We start from the raw sequence: 16,560 nt of genomic DNA, 5'->3' as shown, positions 1-16,560 counted from the left end.
AAAGGAAGGCCTTTATAAAATTAACAAACCAGTTTTATCTTATTTTGCAAAATTTGAGAAAATAATCTTTTAAGATACAAAAGTTACAGATTTTTGAGACGTTCTAGCCTAGTCAAAATCATATTTTTTTAAAAAATATTAGCTAAAAAAGCAGTGTGTCTAACAAAATTGTACTTTTTGAACTTTGCCTAGCTTTTCAAAGCTCAAAAAAAGTTACATAGAGATTTTTTTTTATAATTTGCATTTAAAAAAAAACTACGCTCAATGATTTCTGATACATTAAAGATTATATGTTCCAAATTTAGTTTAATTATTTCAGGAGACAAAAAAGTCAAATCAAGCGAAAATCGTACTTTTTGAACTTTGACTAATTTTTAAAAGCTTAAAAACAATTTTAATTTAAAAAAGTAAGTTGAATGATTCGTTATATATCAAAGGCATTATATTCCAAATTTGAAGCAATTATCACAAAAGACAACAAAGTTACAGATTTTTGAGACGCCTAAGGCCATATGGGCCCACTGTGCTACGCCATAAGCGGAAGGAATATATTGTTTGTGTGTGTTTTATAAGAATTGTGGTTAATTTGCATACAATTGTGTACCATCTATACATATATCCAGATGGTATATTATTTGTTATGTAGGCACTTATTTATTTAACTTTATACAATTCTAAAGGTGAGACTTTCTAAAATACAGACATCCAGATTGTGAATTTAAACCCTATTATTCAAATCCTTTTTACCAATATCCCATATCTTTTGATACAAATCAAATTGCAATTTGCATATCTAAACCAAAGTTTAAATCTGAAAACATACGCCAAGACAGGTAGGTACGCATTGAAGCTTTTTTCTTTTAAGTTTACCTATTGTATTTCTTGAATTTTTAAAAAGTTAGGAAAAATAAACAAAATTTAAAAAGCTGCAAGGGCTTAAAGTTGAAACATGGTGAAATTTTTCAAAACATCGATTTTTGGGATCCATTTGTAGTTCCTAAAGTTCAAAAGGTAGACATTGTGTATTTAAGTGGACACAAGCATCCATAGGTTTTCTACCAACTCCTACTCTCACCTTCCCATGCGAAACGTTAAACATCGAGTACGTAGTAGCTTCCATATAACCTTAGATTGCGTAAAGCCCGAACAACAGGGGGGGAGAAATGTTCTCATTAAGGTACTTCTCCTTCAATCCATGCTGCGATGCACGGCTTGACCGTGATTGCAACAGCGTTTGCTTGGATGCGGATTTATAGTAGGAGGAAGACTCAAGTGGAATGTCCTGAGTTTCTACTTTGTCAGGGAGTGCCTCACCACGATCAACATGAAGACAAGATTCTTAAAAATATAAGCCTGACTTGCAGCCACTTCCTCACGGAGGAGAAAAACGTTCTCATAAAGATACCTCTTTATGGTGAGTAACGCATTCCTCCACAAGTAAAGTAAAAAAAAAAAATTCAAGAAACGGTGTAAACTCTGGGTAAACGTAGTAATACAACATTTTGGAAATGGTAACGGAGTTACGAATACCAGAGTTATGCGCGACAAAGTTACGCGCGTCAAAGTAACGCAAAACCGAAGCTACGAAAAACCAGAGTTATGAACTCCAAAGCTATGAAACGATGTTTTAGGGTTGGCAACCATTAAGATGAACGATATATGGCAGGAACGTATCAAAAAGCTTGAGCGTATAGGTTGAGTCAAGGCAAGAAAAAAATTTTATGGGACGGGGGCGTCTATTCCCCTCCGTTTAGCCGGGAGGGGGGATTTTCTAAAAAATGACTTAATTTGAAAAAAAAAATATTAAAAATCAACGGTTACACCATTAATATCGTACTGTAATATCGTTTTGTAAAGCCAAAGACTTGTTTTTGTATCTTGTTTCTAAATAAATCTTTTTAATGAAACAGTTTTTGAAAAATTAATTTCCAAAAAAAATATATGGCTTTTTTAAAAAAAAGTAGTTTTTGTTTTTTTTTTTTTTAATTTATCGAAAACGACAAGAAGTTTTTGGATCCAGTTTTCAGTTTTCGATAAAAACAAATCAAAATATTAAATTATATAATTTAAATTTGCACTTAATTACATACAATTTTGAAAGATATATGTAGGTTCGAAATATTATTTTTTCACTTTTTTTTCAAAATTTTAATTTTGAAAACTAATTTTTCAAAAACTAGTCTATAAACAGCTATATTTAAAAACATGTTAAAAGATATAGTTTTTAGCTTTACAAAAACGTACAGTACGTTACTTTTGGTGTAACCTTGGATTTTAAATAATTTTTTATCCAAATTAAGTAATTTTTTTAGATAGACACCCCCGTTCCATACAATTTGTTTCTTGCCTTTACTCAACCTATATGCTCTAGATTTTTGGTACGTTCCTCCCGTATATCGTTCATCTTAATGGTTGCCAACCCTAAAACATCGTTTAATAGCTTTGGAGTTCATAACTCTGGTTTTTCCTAACTTCGGTTTTGCGTAACTTTGACGCGCGTAACTCTGTCGCGCATAACTCTGGTATTCATAACTTCGTCGGTTTCCCAAAATTTTGAGATATTTATAATTGTACCACGTTTATCAAGAATTTTCACATTTTCATGAATAGATACCGTTTGACGTCAAAAGACTACAATAACAAAACATTGCCAGGTATTTTTACGATCTTGTCTTGAATAACTTCTTTAGAAGTGCTACGCAATATTGCCAAGAATGGGTTTAACTAAGAAATCGAAATCCATACTTTGCTAACAATGAATTTCGGTTAGCACAAGCAGAAAGCATACAATGCTGCAGAGAAGGGCTAGAACTTCCAGAAAGCTCCGCAATCAAAAAGAAGAAGGAACATCGGCTTCCTAAGTGGAAAAAGAGGCAACACGATAAAGGAGGAATTAGGTTCGGAAGTTTGAACAGAAAGTAAAAATGACTTATTAAGGTTACAAAGCCCTAACTGAATTCTGCAAAGATGGGTGAAGAACATCGAACTGGATTTGCAAGTATTGTTGAGGGGAGACGGGCATAATACCGAAATTTTGATTTCAGAAAACCCAGAATCCCGAAAATCCAAAATCCCGAAACACACAAAATCCCTAAAATCAAAAATCCCAAAAAACAAAAATCTAGAAAACCCAAAATCCAGAAAAGCCAGAATCCCGAAAATAAAACAGAAAAATTAAAAAGCTCTTCAAAATTGTCTGTTAACTGAAATATTATGTGAAACATAAAATAAAACACCAATTAAATAAAAATTTTAACACAAATTTATAATTTAAATATTAAAACTCACAATTGTTTTGATTTTGGTTCTATGCATTTTTCCCCACTTATAAATCAATTTCAACACAACACATGCTGATAGCACATTAAGAATTTGAAATCAAGTTGAAAGAGATACCTATTAGTGAAACAGTAAGGTGGGTCGTTTTTGGTTTTTTTTTTCGAATTTCAAATTGTAATAGCGCGGAAAAGTTGTGAATGGTGAAGACTTAGAAGAGGTTAAAAAATAATCAAAATCGGTTAATATCTTCAATCCGCGCAACGGCTCTAAAGCTTGAAAAAATATTTAAAAAATGGTAATTTTACCAAACAAATTTTAACACCCTAACACCTTGTTTTTTAATAAAATTGCTTTGGACAACCTTAATATTAGCTAAATACTAAGTAGAAAAAAAAAATTGTTCAAATTGGGTAAGGACTTCCGGTCGCACATGCGTTTTGAAGTTTGTCGAAATATGGCAAAATTCCTATTTTTACGAATTTTTAATGGTTTAGACTAATTGGTAAATTATTATTTTTACCCAATTTAAAGTAAAAATGAAGTTGACACAATCAGTGAATGCTATGAACTCGTTAAAGATTTGAAAATCTGTTGGTCAAGAGGGATTTGACTATGTATCATTCTCCTCGTCGCACAGTGGGGCTTTATGGTGGCGTCAAAAATCATTTACACGGCCAATTCTTGACGAAAAGTCATGAAATTTGAGACACTGAAGCATATTAGTATGAGAAATACGAAAAATGTTCCAACTTTTTTTTTTTCCAAATGGTGGTTCCAAAATATCGGACAGAATAAGCGTTTATAGAATTTTCTTTTACAAAACTGAATATAAGCTAGATTGATGTCAAAAAGATGTTCGCTCTTGGATTTGTTTAGAACTGTTCATATTCAATGAAAAAGAAATTAAAAAAATTTAAAACAAAGACCAAAACGTAACAAAGTAGTAAAAAAACACTTTTATACCCTTTTTATGCTATTTTTTGGATTTTTTGATTAAATTAGCACATTTTTTACATCTTTCATATTTATTTTCACATAAAGTTGATTATTTTGGAGTTATATGTATATTTGGCAACTATGTTTTTATGAAAATGGAAAGATGTAAAAAATGTGCTAATTCAATCAAAAGATCCAAGAAATAGCATAAATAGGGTATAAAAAGTTGGTAGAGGTCCAAATTCGCAGTGGTTAGTGTTGTAGGACCGTCTAAAGGCCCCGAGCATACTTATTAAGTAAGTGAGTATTTGTGTCCTATGTTTTGATAATTTTTGGATATTACACTTAAACTATTAAATTAAGTTTAAATAAAAGTGTCAATGAACCTTCAACCTAAAGTACATATTCTCCTAGTCCATCATTTATCAAATATCAACTCAGGCAAAAATATCAATTTAACAACAGATTTGTGATCCTAAGTAAATGAACCTCTTCAAATCATAAAATTATTTTTAGTTCAACTTTCAGCCTCTGGAACCCATCACTCATCACAATCTGAAAAAAAAAAATTCATATCTTTATGTGTCATTGTCCTTTCTGGTCTTCAATAAAAAAAATTCTTCATTGATGTCTACCCTCCTTTCAGCTATCTGATAATTTATTCTCATTCACAGGCTGTTAACCTCTTAACCAATCTCAAAAATTGTCAAACGCCTGTTGTCAATGTCAAATAAAGATTAATATACATCGCACTTAAGACGATATACCTTAAATCTCAATAATTTCATTACAACTTAATTAGAAACTGGGTTGGTTTGGTAGATAGATATTTTGTCAATCACAAACCTCATTCATTACTCTAAGAGCGATAGAAAAGTTATAGACAAAATGCCAGTAATAAAAATGTCTCCAACTCAAACTCTTCTGACTTCGACAAGTGATGGTTCTTTTGGTCCTTTTGATTGTTTGATATGGAAAATCTACATAAGGCACAAAATCAACTCTCTTGCATGTCATTCACACCTTACTTGGTTGTCTTGTTTTTCCAGTGTTTTGTGTTGTGTCTTGTGTGATGAAAAAGACAGGACAAAGGCTCTATCGACTCGCAAAAAAAAAAAAAAAAACAAATTGACACTCTTGTGGCAGTTTATTATAATGAAAATAAGAAATGTGGTTAACTCAAACCATAAGTTTGAGTTTCACTGCGATGACACTCCCAAAAATAACCTTTGCTATGTGATGTGTCGCTTAGAACAGTTTTCTATTTGATGTAGAGTCAGTGTTTTTAGTCGATTTGGCCGTTGGTATTATTCAAATTCATTCGCTTGATAGAAACTAAGGTTGTTATTTAATTTTGGGTTGAATGCTTTGGCACTTTTTTGGGGTGTTTATTTTTTTTTTTATTTTTTTTTTTCAGTTCAATTCAGGGTGAAAGACTTTCATTGTTATAAATTAAAGTGTAGAAATTCGGTTTTAAATTGACAAGTCTGAACAGCTCTTTCTCATATCTTTTTTTCCAACCACCAATGCACCTGGGACTAAAAATCTCCCGAAGAATTGTTTTCTCGAAAAAAATCCAAAAAGTTCTTATCTTTTTATCCGATTTCTTTAAAGTAACTACCAATTAAGCGGAAATTTAAATAACACTGGTCAACAAGGTTTTTGCCACAACAAACAAAATATACTTTTCTGAAGGTTTTTGGGCTACTGATCTCGAATCCAAAGTCAGAAAAGTTTTATTGGCCTTCGTTCTTGAGATATTACCGTTATAAAAGTGCAAAAAACGTCATTTTAACTGTTTTCAAGGTTATGTTATTATGTAAGATAATTCATTACAAAAAAATTTGTAATGGTGCCAGTAGGGTAGGACCTTCCTTCTAAAAACTCTTTAGATCTTTCCGATATCTCTTTTATTACCCGAGATATCTTAAGATTAAGTAAGTCTTTGGCTCAAAAATAGCGCTGCACTCTGCACAAGTGCACAGTGTTGTATTTTCGTCTAAAACCTGCCCAAAAATATTTGGGAACATTTTTCACATCGAATAGGTATCAAATGACTAAAAAGTTATTTGGAAGGTGAATTTTTAATTTTCTTGGTACAGTAAAACCCAATTAATTGCTTACCTCCCGATTAGCCGTGAAAAAAATATTAAAAATCAAAAAAATGCACGTACAATAGTGTGCTATAAGTTTTCTTAAAGCTACTAATTTATTCTTTATTTTGCTTTTTGACTCAAGTTGTTTCATTGAGTAGTTTTTGAGAAATTAAGTTTTAAAGATGAAATTTAGAAAAAAAAAACTCGGACAAACTCTTGAAATGCAATATTGTTCACATATCTAGCAGTTTAAAAATATACACTACAGGTTACATCATGTTGCGCTATTTTAAAAACACACACGAAAAAATTGCAAATTTTTTAAGTGTTGGAGTTGCATATCGTCGGCCTCATAAGGAAACCTCGTAGCTCCAACTTTTTTCGAAAATGACTTTTGAATGCCATTTTTTAGCAAACATGTCAGCGGAGCAACCCAGAAAATTTGAAGTCATTCCGAAAACTCTAAATTAAATAGACTTAAATTCAAATTTTGCACAGCACGTTACTCCCCAACTACTCTGTTGACTCTCTACTTTTTTATCTCTCCTGTAAAATTTTGATTTTGGGAGTTTCGAGGTTTCCTTATGAGGCCGACGATATGCAATTAAATTTTTCTTAGAATACCATAATCACCAAAATCACTTCTAAATTAAAAAAAAAAAAACACTTAGATAGTTCACTTTTCTTACAAAAATCGCAAAAAAAATCGTGTTTACCCAAATAGTGCAAGTTGCAACTAATTGTGTCTCGAACTGGGTTCACCAATTTATAGATAGACTTCACTAAAAAGTAGCCTGGTCAGCTACTAGTTATGGGACATAAGCTTAATCTTGGCAGGCGAAATTGAGAAATTTGATTTATGACCACGTTTTAGGTCAGAATACCGCACTGTGCGCTAGTTAACCAAATTAAACTTTTTTTTTCCACAAGATCCAGAAAATACTTTTCTGAAGGTTTTGGTTACAAAGGTACTTAACCCGAATCCGAAATCCGAAATTAGCCTCCGTTCTTGGAATATTACTGTTAGAAAATGGAAAATATAGTTTTTTTATAACGGTAATATTGTAAAAATGGAGGCTAATAGAATATTTCTAATTTTGGATTCGAGTTTACCAACCTTCAAACCTTCAGAAAAATATATTTTGGTTCTTGTGGCAAAATTCTTGTTGACCAGTGACTTAAACTTTTGATTTAAGTTAAGTTTGTTTTTGTCTAATTAACTTAAACTTAAAATACCTCGGGCAATAAAAGAGATATCGGAAAGATTTAAAAAGTTTTTGGATGAAGAAAATAAGTTCTCAAAGGCACCGTTTTAAATTTGTGTGTAAGAAAGTACCTCACATAAAAATATAGCCTCAAAAACAGCTAAATTGCTTCCTTCCAGTTTTGCACCTTTTTAATACGCTTTTATTATCTTTACTTGTAACTAACAAACACACTAACAATTCAATATCAAAAAAGCATAACTAACTCGCAAACTTATTAAAAGTAAGTAATTCAATATAAGTTAGTTTATATTGCGAATGGAAATTGATATTGTTTTATATTCATAGCAGAAGTCAATTCAAATAAATAACTACTTTGCGGCTGAGCTGGAAGCTTAATATAGAAGAGCGGGTTAGAAAAGCGAGCATTGCTTTCTATGCCTGCAGTAAAACCTTTGGGAAAAAATGGGGTCTTAAATCAAAAATGATTCTATGGACTTACACAGCGGTTGTACGACCCATTCTTACCTACGGCGCCATTGTTTGGTGGCCTGCACTCAGTAAAGCTTATAACATCAACAAACTTAAGAAAATCCAGAGAACAGCAAGCGTAGGGACGACTGGAGCCCTCCGGTCGTGCCCCACGGAGGCTCTAAACGTTCTCTTGCACCTCTTACCCATAGACCTTCATATCAAATACCAGGTCTCTTGTAGCGTTTTAAGGCTAAAAGAAACAGGTAGTTGGAAGGCAAAATCTTTTGGTCACAGTGACACAACAAATTTAATACCATCGGATATGCTTCTGACACCCACGGACTACTGCACCCCTATTTTGAATACTGTAATGAATTGCAAGGTCAGCTTCCCGTCGAGATCAGACTGGGAAGAGGGCATTGTGACGAGAGGCTTCGACACCTGCATTTTCACTGATGGCTCAAAAATGGACTGTGGGGTCGGTTCGGGTGTCTACTATGAATCCCTCAATATCTCAAAATCCTTTCGACTACCAAACTTTGCAAGTGTATTCCAAGCGGAATTGCTGGCAATTAAAGAAGCTTGCAAATTACTTAGAGTATATCCAAATCAAAACCAAAATATAGCTATACTAACAGATAGTCAGGCAGCTATAAAAGCAATTGCTTCGGTCACGACATCCTCCAAATTGGTTCAGCAGTGCAGAGAAGAACTCTCATTGCTGAGTGAAAGCCTCACAATCACTCTCATCTGGATCCCAGGTCACAGTGGTTTTGAAGGCAATGAAAAGGCGGATGAACTGGCCAGGCAAGGATCAGCCCTTCATGAGTCACTAGCAGAAATAGTCAACATTCCCATAGGAGTCATGAAGGGCGATATCTTCTTAAAATACCTAACAAAAGCTAACAATAGGTGGCACAACTTGACTAGCTGCGTCATATCCAGAAAAATCTGGCCCACCTATAATAAATCCAAAACATATGACCTAATCTCTAGACCCAGAAAAGATATTAGCAGAATCGTTGCGGTGTGTACAGGACATTGGCCGATAGGGGAACATGCAGCAAAGTTGGGTATACCGCACAATACCTACTGTCGCAGCTGCTTGGACCAGCAAGAAAAAGAAACGGTCTACCATTTCCTATGTCAATGTCCCGCCCTTGCTAGGAATAGAGCACTCTCTCTGGGGAGCGAATTCTTTAATGTCATAGATAACATCTCAGAATCAAAGATCAAAGACTTGATCTCGTTCCTAAATGCAACAAAGTGGATTTAGGACTGCCTAACACTTGTTTTTCCCTTTTTTAAAAAACCAATTAAAAAATGTATTTCAAATAAATCCAATTATCACTCACAGGTTTCATAAGTTTTGGTATCAAAACGGCGCATCCTGCGCTAATTGGGTCAATCAAACATGGTTTGCCTTGACCGCCATCTCTACCTACCTACCTACCTTGCGGCTTTCTAGGAATTTTGTTGTTTTCGTTGATTCCAGTCAGTGATGAAAAAAAAATCCATATTTCTGGTGATTGTTTTAACATCTCAATCTTAAAGGTATCTTAAATGCTCTCGACTACGATGCGTTTGTCTATCAAACACGTCCTTTTATGTTGTAGGTAAATATATTTCCTGGATTTTAACTTTGAGTTTTTTAATAGAAAAACAAAAATGAAACCCTGTCAAAACAGTTACTTCCGGGAAAACTCAACAAACTGAAGAAGAGAAAAACGAAAACAAAAAAATTAAGAAGAAAAAACACTGAAATGGTGTTGTATTGTCTGTTGAAATTGAAGATAGTCCCTGGTCTGCCAAAGCAAATGTAATGCTTCAAGAACTCTTCTGTCAACTTCACAAAATAAATCTTTATCTTCTAAACTTTGTCCTTTGTGTCCAATGAAAATCGAAATTCTTCAAATTAATTTTTCTTTTTTCACTTTTTTTTTTTTTGTGACACATTTTCCCCCTGAAGATAATAAACAAGTCTTTTTCGATTAAAGCTTCTAAAGAACTTCCTTTGCTTTTGGCGGGAATTATAATATATTTTCTAAATATTAAAAAAAAAAATTCCATGAATTTGTGGGCACGAACAAAGGCAAAATATATGCGTGGTAGTAATTTTTGGAGCTGTCGGTCGTTTCGAAATAAATGATAATCCCTAATTCCTGGTTGATTTTATATTCTCACTTTATTTATAGAAAACTCAATTCCAAAGCATCATCGTTGTTCTCCTTTCAGAGGAGGGATTTTCTTTTTCCTATTTCAGTTTGACCTAATTCCAATTAGAAAACAATAATCCCAAAGGATATTCAACCCACAGGTAGACAGACAAAACACAGAGTCACAAAACAGAGTATATTCTCTGTTTTTGTTGAAATTGGATATCCTTTTCGGAAATAAAAATAACAAATTTTATTATTTACTCATGAACTGAACTGAACTGTGTGTTTGCGTGTATCCTGGGAATTTTATTTAATCGAGTTGGTCACGTCCTTTGCAAAGTCGAAGAAGAATTAATTCGTTTATTTGATTGTGTTCTAATTAAGGATGCACCAATGTGAAAAAAAATTGTATATATCCTCATTTCAATACAGGCCAGAACAACGAGGACCATAGAGGACGACATCCATAGGACTCTGAATATCATGATATTATTTTTGATGCTAAATACAACATGACTACCATTTATAGAACTTTTGTAGAAATAATATTGTATTCAGAGTGAACGAGCTCTATCGACATAATTAGTTTTCTAATGAACAAAGAGCCTGCGGTCGAGTTAAAAACTTTTTTAAGCTTTGAAATGGCAGAGAATTTATTAAACCCAAAAGAAAAAAAATAAATGAAATAAAATTTTATGATTTGAGTGAGAAAGTTTGATGGAAAAGATTAAAAACAATGAATCCATAGAAAACAGTTTGCTTTTTGATTTCATTAAAAAAGTTTAATTGTATTGAGGTGCATTGGGAGAATTTATTTTTAGATACATATAATTTATAGTTTTGGTTTTTATTAGGAGTTACTTTATGGGCGACGTGGTATTTTTCTTTACTTTGAACAAATGGGATATGGACTTTTAAATAGAGATCATTTTTAATACATAATATAGGTGCGTGTTTGTAAAACACAAGAAAAGTTTTGAATCATATAAGCGAAATAACGACTGCTTAAGGTTGAAATGTTAAGCTTGCATAAATGTACTATGTACAATAGGGCGTTCGTTATTTTTGAATCAAGTTCCTTAGTCGAAAAATTGTTTTTTAATTATTAAAAAAATCCCAAATTTTTATTATGACACTAGATGGCGCCCCAAGAGGTTTAAAGTTTTTTCTCAATTGAAATAGGTATGTGTTGACTTATGAGGCTATTTTTTCAGATATAGACTTAAATCAGAAATTATGAGGTTTTTGTCTACATTGCATGCATGTTTTTTAGGTTTATTGAAGCAAGCATGTTTTTATTAAAACAAGCATAGAATGAAAAATAAAATACAACCCAAAAAAAAAAACATACATGTCCTAACTATACCCCTGGTTTAATAATAGAAAAACCTAGAAAAATGGTTTATACCTTCTTGAAAACGTTGTTCAATATAGACAAGAACCTTATCAAAAAAATTGATATAAGTCTTTAAAAAAATGGCCTCATGTGTCAAAAATCTGATAAGAACTTACACTGAGGGAAAAAAAACGCAACGTAAAATGTAATATGTTCCAACGTTGATTTAATGTTGTAAACACTTTAAATAAAATTTGAAACAAAGTAAGAATTTTTTTATTTTTGTCAGACTTCTGCTTTTGTTGCATTTTATCGCCCTTATTTCCAACAGTGAGATAGCGCAGTGGTATAGCATTCGCCAAGTGACCCAAGGTCACACGGTCACGGCATCGGCAGGTAGAAAAAAAACATGCTTAAACCAAAGAGAATACGAATAAACTAAGCGAGTTTCTGAATTTTTTTTTGTCAAAGAAGTCGGTCATTTTTTTTAAATTTCTTTTACCAAAACAAAATCCTTTAAAATTTAGGTTAATATCCTTTTTTTTTGCGAAATCTCTTAATTCCAATAAAAATGCACATAAAAGTAATGAGAAATCATTTCATTCTTAGCACATATACATACTCTATATTTTTTTAATGGAGTATTCTTATTAAAATGAAATAAAGTTCAGTTTGATTTTAACAGAGTTTAAACGGATTCCATTAATTTTTATACCTAAGAGATCTGATTATTTTAAGAAGATTAATTTAAGAAGACCATCATGTTGATTCTATCTTAAAATGTAGCCTAAGCTACTGAGCTGAGATACCCTATGAAAGCGAAATTAAAATTTTATCTCTAGGACAAGAACACAGGTAGACCTGCCATTATAACCAAAATGAAAATGCTGTCTCAAATATGTAAAGTTGTAGGGTCGTGCTTCTAAAAATATTTTACTACCCGTTAAAAATGAAACCTACTAAAATAGAACCATTTCTTGATTTTCGGCTCATTTTAACGAACATTTGCATACATCCAGAAAGCGCAAAATGAAAAATATGAAAAATTTTCGAAAAAAGTTTTCTCATCCATACCTGCCCTATTTATTTTCGAAAGTAATCAAGTTGACAAATATTTCTTTGCTGTATGTGTTTGGCCAATTATTTGTGAATTCTTATAGAAGTTCATTGTACAAGTATCATATCATGAAAATGGAATGTCCCAAAAATAAATAACACTTTAATCGATATTTCAAAAAAATCTCTATATAAACTAATTTTCTATAACTAAAGCAAATTACTAGAGAACTCGGCCGAACAGCTCTGATTTTGACGATTTTTTTTTTCAAACGTAGGTAATTAAAAATTTTTTAAAGTCTATAGATTAAAAATTGCCGATGTTGCCGCATTGTTTTTTTAAATTAAAATTAAATTTTTTTTGAACAAAACCATTTTTTTTGCTTAAATTTCATAAAACAAATGATAGCAAAAAATTCTGTAGGTAATTTAAGAAAAAAAAAAAATATATGGGAGTAAGGGACAAACTTCCATCGTTTAAGCGATAAATGCAATTTTCTCACAATCTGACTTCAAACACAAAAAAAAATTTTTGGAAAACAAAGGCAACACTTAGAATATTTTAAAATACATTTTTAAAAAAATTTTTGGCCATAAATATTATCCGAAGCAGAAAAGGTAATATATATCACACTGTTGAAAAAAAAATAAAAAATTACTTCAATTTCAATGTGCTCTTTTGATAAAAACTAATTTTTGCATTAATTTTCTCAAAGATTTTGGCTAATAAGAACTTTAAACTTTTGCTATTTAACTTTCAACAATAAGGGTTATTGAATAAATAAAAAAAAAATTATATTTAAATGTTGAACTTAAAAAAAAAATAAGTTAAATTTTTTTTCAAAACTTCTATTAAAAAAAGTTCTTCGAAAATGAAATACTTTTTACTTTTTTCATAAACTATAATACATATTGACATTTTCTTTTATAATTTCAAATCATAATAAATATGGCCTAAAAAATTTGAAAAATAAATGCATTTTATATTACGAAAAAGTTTTTAAAACGACATGTTAAAATTTTGTCAATAGTTTTTTTTTTTCAAAAATCTGAGTTCAATTACCATTTTTTTCAAAAGCCCTTAATTCAATTAACTTAATTTTAATTTTACAAATGTAACTAAGCTTTTAAAAATGTATATTTAAATATTGTAGGTGTTGCCGTTGTGTTCAAATACTTTTTTTGTGTTTGAAGTCAATTAATAAGAAAATTGCATCTATCGCTTGAACGATGCAAGATTGTCCCTCACTACCATATATTGTTTTCCCTTAAATTTCGTAGACAATCTTTGGGCATCAATTAATTTATGAAATTTAAGAAAAATTTTTTAAAAAATATTTTGTTTGTTCACAAAAATCTTCAGTTAAATTTAAAAAATCAAAACGGCAACACCGGCAATTTTTAATCTATAGGCCTTAAAGTATTTTTAACCCTCTGTAGGCACACCTCTTTTTTGTGACGTGATAGGCACACGGGTGCGAATTTGGCTTCTACTTTTTCATGTCGCTAGAACTCTTTTCTGTCTCATATTTTATAGAAAAAAAGTACATGAAATTGATGTAGAATTTTCCGAGGAATTCGAATATGTTTTCACATATGTATTTACACCATTATAAAGAGACTTTTTTGAACCCACTTTTTTGAAAAATTGTAATTTTTTCTTTTTTGTCGTGCCAAATTCGCACCCGTGTGCCGACAGAGGGTTAATTACCGACGTTTGGAAAAAAAAAATCATCAAATTCTAAGCTGTTCGACAGGGTTCCTTAATATTGCCAAGTTTTGAGCTTTAGTTACTCCACTACTAATTGCTCACTATTTTTGATTTGTTATGTTATCTGTTATGCAATGGGAAGGAGATAATTGGAAAGGTTAACTGGACAGTTTGCCCTACTTACATATTGGATTCTTGTTGCTATCCCGTCTACTATAAAATTTTTCAAGACTATGTTTTTTGCCAAAGTAAATAAATACATATTTCGTAAGTTCGAGTCAGTGTTAATCTTAGTTTTGCCTCAAATAATTCCTTTTCCAAAATCATCAAATGGCCCATTTATCAAAACAAAACAAAAAGTCTTCGGTGTGATTGATGTTTAGGGGGTAATTGGCTGTAAGTAATGAAGTAGCTGGAAGATATCAAAATGAGAGTTTCTGTTAAATGTTTTGATGTGTTAAAGGCTCCTTGTAATTTGTTTTTTTTTTTTTTTTTTTCTGTGTTCAGAGACATAAAATACGAACATAAATGATATCTTAAGAAACATAAAAGTAAACCCTTATAGTTTGTTGGGTCTTTACGTAATGTATTTGAGTTTTTTGTATGCCTTCAAATAGGTACTTTTGGCTTTGCTTGTTTTGGTTTGGCTTTGGAAAGAACAAAAATATCATCCCATATAAAAGTATTTGTTTGTTTCTCAATTATAGACATTTTTAAGTTGATTCGCAGTGGATTGTTGTTATCTGCTAGTAACTGTATAAGATGGAGAATTAATAATTGTCTCTAGGAGCAATGTTTTTAAATGAATTTTACACTTGTTATACGACTTGTAATAAGATAAATTTCTTAGACTTATGTTTAAAATCGTGTTTAGACACATTTTTTCTACAGAATATTGGCCTCATGATATGATTTTCATAAACAACTTGAACTGCGTATTTGGTGTGTATGTATATGAGACTATTTCGCCAGTCGTATTAATCTGGAAAAAGAAACTTAATCTTCTTACTATTTTGAAAGTAGTTTGATATAAACACCTCCGGATGAACTTGTAATAATATTGTCATCCGCTTTTCCACATAAATTTAGGTCAAATTTGTGTTGTTTGAAAAAAAAACAAGAAAAAAAAAGGAAACTTTTCTTCAATCCAGACGAAACCATAGCATTCAGTGGGAAAGTTTTCACTAAGTGGTCAGATTGATAAACAAAGGATAAATTTTCATACAAAACTTCCTTGTAACTAGGCCAAAAAGAAATCCGAACATAATAGATAAATTGTTGTTTCTCTGTTTGTTTGCTTTGAGATTTTTCGTTTACAATAAATTAAAGACTTCATAGCTATTCATGGATAAAGTTTGAAATACAAACTGGAGGCTGAAGAAAAAGTTTTTTTTTTTTGTTCTTTAAATAAAAAGGTAAAAAGTTTGGACTTACTTTATGGTTCACACTTTTATATTCTCTCTCTGAAATCGAAACTTTTTTAATGAAACTAAATAAAACCCAACACTCTTCTTTTTCGTTTAAAATTAATTTATTTTTATTAATTTTTGTATTTTTTCTTTAGTTTTTTTTTTTTTTTAATTTTATTTTTCTCTATAAATATGTTTATATACTAATTTCGTTACAAAAAATATGTTCATTTCTTTAACAGCGCACTGGGCCCTAAGTAATTTTCTTAAAAACAAAGAATTTTATTTTTTATTTGAATTTAATTTTTTTTTTTTTTAATTTTTGTTATATTTTATAAAATTTAACTTCCTCTCTTAAATATTTTGTTTTATTTTTTTTTTTTGTATAGAATATGTATAAACAGATATAATATATTTTTTTCTTTTTCATTTAATAAATTTTCTAAAATTACATTCTCTCTTTCTCTTTTGTTAACAATTTTTGTTTTTTTGTTTGTTTCTTTTACAATTCAGCTCACCTTCACTTTTCAGTTTTAGTTTTGATCCTTTAAATTTTGTTTTGAATTTAACTTTACATTTTCTAGTTTGTTGTTTGTTTTGTTTTGTTTTTTTTTTTACATATCCTTAATATAAATACATAATTATAAACATTTATAGATTTATACAATCTTATTTAAAATAAATACCTACTATACACAGAAATGTTATTTTTTTTTAATTTTAAGGTTAACTATCATTTTGTTTTAAATTAAAAAAAAAAATTACAATGGTAGATAGAGTTAAGTATTTTGTTTTTAAAGCGGTAGTTATAGTTTTTTTTTTTAAATTTATAATATTAGTTAGGATATTTAAAAATAAAAATTAAATTTATAGAGATATGCTGTAGAAAATATATTATT

General features: G+C 30.7%; 1 long non-coding RNA gene across 1 annotated transcript; it reads left to right on the top strand.

The window, feature by feature from the left end:
* The first annotated feature begins 9,450 nt into the window (after positions 1–9,450).
* Positions 9,451–9,909, top strand: LOC129907114 (uncharacterized). Its single transcript, XR_008770965.1, has 2 exons — positions 9,451–9,544; positions 9,649–9,909. It is a non-coding gene; the product is annotated as an uncharacterized LOC129907114 (long non-coding RNA).
* The last annotated feature ends 6,651 nt before the right edge of the window (positions 9,910–16,560 follow it).

This window comes from Episyrphus balteatus, chromosome 1 (assembly GCF_945859705.1).
Source record: "Episyrphus balteatus chromosome 1, idEpiBalt1.1, whole genome shotgun sequence".
Classification (NCBI taxonomy): Eukaryota; Metazoa; Arthropoda; class Insecta; order Diptera; family Syrphidae; genus Episyrphus; species Episyrphus balteatus.
The sequence above is the reverse complement of the archived record's forward strand: the minus strand, read 5'-3'. Positions and strand labels throughout refer to the sequence as shown.